Source organism: Ovis canadensis, chromosome 3 (assembly GCF_042477335.2).
Source record: "Ovis canadensis isolate MfBH-ARS-UI-01 breed Bighorn chromosome 3, ARS-UI_OviCan_v2, whole genome shotgun sequence".
Taxonomy (NCBI): domain Eukaryota; kingdom Metazoa; phylum Chordata; class Mammalia; order Artiodactyla; family Bovidae; genus Ovis; species Ovis canadensis.
Window position 1 is genome coordinate 186614398 of NC_091247.1, and position 4876 is coordinate 186619273.

The following is a 4876-nucleotide window of genomic DNA, read 5'->3' on the forward strand; positions in this document are numbered from 1 at the left end:
TTCTATCCAACAGCATCTGTGTGCCATCAAGGGCATCAGTGATGCAGTGAATGTTCCGCTGTTAATCTCTGAAATGTTCTTCCTGGCTACCACCACCTACCATTCTGTGTATATTTAGACTTGTTATTATAGGACAATGAAGGAAAAAGAGAAAAGGGAGAGAGAGGGAGACTAGGAGAGTGATGACAGATTTTATCTGTCTTTTTTATGCCTATATCTTATGTCCAATATCTGATTGCTCTATATCTTTATCTCTTGGGGGTCTATATCTATTGTTTGTTGTTTTTGGTTACTTTCTGCAGCTTCTTTCCTTGTAAGTTTGGTGACTGTTGTTTGTGAGCTTATAAGTGAGGAACAGATAATGCTTTTCTCCAGAGAGATACGCATGTGTTTCCACAGGGAGTCAGGGACTATCCTCCCCTAGACTTGATTGCGGTCTCCTTCAGGGCTCTAAGTTCGAGGTAAAAACCTTGAATTTACTGTCCCTGTCTTTGGGAGCCCAAAGTCCAGATGGTCAGAGCAGTTAATCAGCATTTGCACTGATCGCAAATTTGACACCACATTTCCTGCTTGCTTAATACTCGAGGTTTCAGCTCACTATTTTTGCTTATTTTTGCTGTTTGTTTTTAATTCTTGTTTGAAAAGAGGGAGTGCCTTAAAGAATTCCTTCTCCCCTGGGAAGTTGAGCAATGCATTTAAAAGACAAGTGGATGCAGAATCTAGGGATTTCAGAGTGAAAGAGACCCTTGGTGTATTTAGATCATCACACCAACTGACCTAGGAGATCTTCTGCTGTCTTTGGGGGTTGACTCATGGTCACGCTGAATGGAATGCCACAGTGGAGCAGCAGATGACGGCCTGATTATTATTATTATTTTCATCCCATGCGGGTGGTATGCAGGAGTCTTGAGGGTCTTTTGTCAGATTTTTGTAGGGTGTCTACTTGGCTCCTTGACCAGCTCCTCTCCACTTTGAAGGGCCTTTCTGTCTGGATTTTCTGACTCACTCTCTTTCTCAGTTTTGCTTCTGACTGAAGGCCAGAGGAGCTGCCTGTGCTGGGCTGCCCACCTCTTCAATGATTTCTTTGCTTCTGTGTCATAAAATCAAGAGCAGAAAGTCACTTCTATGTCCTCGATTGGTTGCTTTGGTACATTTCTTTTCAATTTTCTTCAGGAATTTTTTGTTCATTTTGGTTAGTATCTGGGAAATACAATCTGAGTTTTTGCTTCACACTCTTATTTAATCCAGAAGTCTGAAATCTATATTTTTCACAGCACCTTAGAAGTCGCAGATGGTCTTTAGAGCAGAATTTTAAAAGTCAAGGGTCACCCATGGCCACCAAGTTAGCATGAATAAGCAGAGAAGGTTATGGACAATTCTGATGTCAGAAAGTCTGCCTATCACTTTGTTTAACTGAAGCACATAAAATGCTACTAAGCATAATGTGATTTCATACAAGTAAAGTTCAAAAGCAGGCACAATTCAGAGTGGCAGCCTCTCAGTCACTTAGACAGAAGTACCATAGACTCATCAATTCCACTTCTGGGAATATTCTCAAAAGGAGTGAAAGCAGGGATTCGAACAGATATATGTGTATCTGTGTTTATAACAACATTATTCACAATATACAAAAGGTAGAAACAACCCAGATGTCCATTATAGTTGACTGGAAAAACAAAAGCAGTCTATTTACACAATGGAATACATTCAGCCTTAAAAACAAGGAATTCTGACATGTGCTACAGTATGGATGAAGACATTATGGCAAGTGAAATAAGCCAGTCACAAAAAGCTATATCCTGTATAATCCTACTTACATGAGATACTGAAAATGGTCAATTTCAAAGACATTGACAGTGGAATGGTGGTTGCCAGGGAGTAGGAGGAGGTGAGTACAGGGAATTATTGGTTAATGGGGACAGACTTTCAGTGTTGGATGATGAAGAATCTCTGGAAATGGATGGTGGTGATGGTTGCCCAGCCATGTGAGTGTACTGAACTGAGTGCCACTGAACTGTACAACAGGGTAAAAACAGAAAATTTGTTTATTTCATTCCAATTAAAAAACACACAAATTTACAGTCAGGGAAATCAAGGTAATGGTTATCTTTGAGAGAGAGTGATGGATGGAGGCACAGAATAGACTTCTGGGGTTTGGGAATCTTCTATATTTCATCTAGAGGTGATTATAAGAGCATATAGATTTCTTAATAGTCCCTACACTATATATTTGCTGCTGCTGCTAAGTCATTTCAGTCGTGTCAGACTCTGGGATTTGTGTAATTTAGAGTATGCACCTTTAAAATGTTCTAAATACAAGTACCACGGAGAATTTTATGGAGAATTTTTTTTACTTCCACAAGCAAAACTTGTTTGGTCCCAGGCAGAGAGGAGTTGGGCTCCACGACATTCACAGCAATCGAGAAAAGAATCACAGAGCTGGGAAAAGGCAGCCTGCCATGAACCAGGTGGCGCTCCTCCACCCTCCAGCCAGAACCGTGTTGAGTAACCACGTACCCCATCCCGCCCTGTGGAAGTTCACACCCACGTCATAGTCACGCCTCAAGAACACAATTTCAGTTTCTCTCCGTTTATTTTTTGCGAAACTTCTTGTTGTTGTTGCTTGTTTTTACATTATTGGGGGCTTTATTTTCAGACGTCAAAGACTGTTAATCTCTGATGCTCCATGTTCAGGTCACCTCACTGCTGGAAACACATCCTGTCACTGAGTCCCCCACGTGGAGCCTCGAGCCTGAGGGTCATCTTTGCCCACTGAGAAAGAGGGGTGTAACTCTTGTTGGGAACTCTGCTGCGCTGGGAGAGGGAGCTGGGCTGCCAGGTACCAGAGAGCTGATGACAACAGCTAGCTGACAACTGAAAGGGTTAAACTTTTATCACTTACTGCGATGGTGTAAGATGCTATAAGATGGTAGAAGCAAGATGGTAAAACAGGAGAAACACAGACCCTTGTCCTACCTCCATAGGGCCAGATGAATCCTCTCATTGTTGAGGAAACCAGAACACAAGGCTCCAGCCTTTTTATGAAACTTTGAGTTGGGTGAGGGCCAGGTGGAGGGCTTGGAGTTGAGAAGCACAGGGTTCTGAGTAGGGAAGTGTCCTCCAGGTGGCTCCCTTCCCCCCATAAGGAGACCTCCACCCAAGGCCTCAGCTAAGAGGCCTAGGAATGCAAGGATGCGAAAGAGCATGACGGACCGGGGAGAGCCTGAGTCCTTGACCTCTACTCTGCCGGAGCTGGCCCTGCACCGTGCGTGCACAGTCTGGAGTAAGGGTGGGGGGCAGACAGGGACAGCTAATCTGGGGTCAGGGCTGAGAAGCACACACAGATTTTTAACCAGGAGCCGGACTCCTCAGCAGTGTGTCTCTTGCCCTCTCTAGGTGGGAAACGAGGGGGTGGAGGGTCAGACCTTCCCCGAGGAGACAAGATGGAGTTACTCAGGCTCCCTGGAGAGCTGGAGAGCTCAGCGCCTGTTGCTCTCAGTCCGCAGAGCTCAGTCCAGTGAGACTACCACACCTCGACTTTCTGGAAGGGCCTGTTTCCTCCGCCTAGTGATCAGGCCTGGGGTGGGCCCTTTGGGGTGGGGTCCCCACCCCCTAGACCACAGCAGAGGAGCACAGCGCACGCCTTCTCTGTCCCACAGGACATTCCAGGCATTTGGGCCGGGCCTCTCCTGGTAGGAGAGAAGCAAAGAGGCATCAGGCCAGGAATCCAGTGGCCATAGGTTCCAGCCTTCCTCGCCCTTCTGCCCCAGCCCCTGCCCTGCACCGTTTCCCCTCATTTCTCCCCTTTCCCGTCACTCTGTCTCTGCTCAGGAGAAAAGGTACTGTCTCTTGCCGGACTCCAGTATGGCTCAGGGTGGACCATCAGCACATGTCTTTATTTAAAATGTTGTATTTGTTTATCATGTATTTTAAAAACGTTTTTATAATATAGTATTAAAATATCATCTTGAGGACTTCCCTGGTGGTCCAGTGGTTAAGAATCCACCTGCCAATGAAGGGGACATGGGTTCAGTCCCTGGTGAGGGAAGATTCCACGTGCCACAGAGCAACTAAGCCTGAGCGCCACAGCTCCTGAAGCCCGTGCACCCCAGAGCCCGTGCTCCGCATCAAGAGAAGCCACCGCGATGAGAAGCCTGCACACTGCAAGAAGAGTAGCCCCACTCGCCCCAACTAGAGAAAGCCCTTGCACAGCAGTGAAGACTCAGCGCAGCCAAAAACAAAATAAATGCTTAAAAAATTATATATATATAAATATATTTTTAAAGATAAATAAAACTATCGTATTGATTACTGAGGATTTGGGTGCCACCTGAAACTCTGAGCCCAAGGGGATGCCTTCCTCTTGGCCCTGCTGTGCTCAGGGGCCGCTCTCCATTCACTTCTTCATTCATTCATTCATCTGTCCCACACACAGCTGTTAAGGGCCCCATCTGTGCCGGGGGGCATGCTGGGTACTGAGGAGAGAAAAGGAGCTCACAGGACAGTGTTGGGGAAAGACAGCTGTGAGCCCCAAGACTTGTGGAACAGTGGAGGAGGTACAAGGCAAAGGGGCCCCAGGGGAAGCAAAATTGTACCAGCTAACACTTGGGGGTCTCTTGTACCAGGCTTTGAGCTAAGGTCTTGCCCTGTGACATTTCAATGGCCCTTTGATATTTACAGATACTTCTAAGTCAAGATGTGGGTCCTGAGCCCTGGTGAAGTTACATGCAGGTAATCTGCAGAAGATCTCACCCTGAGCAGGTGGCGATGGGAGGCCAGGTCCCTGTGGCTCTGAGCTCTCACCTGCTCTGGGTGTTGCAGCCCCTCCCCCCGCATCCCCCCGGGGGTGTCTGGGAAGGCTGCATGAAGGAACTTT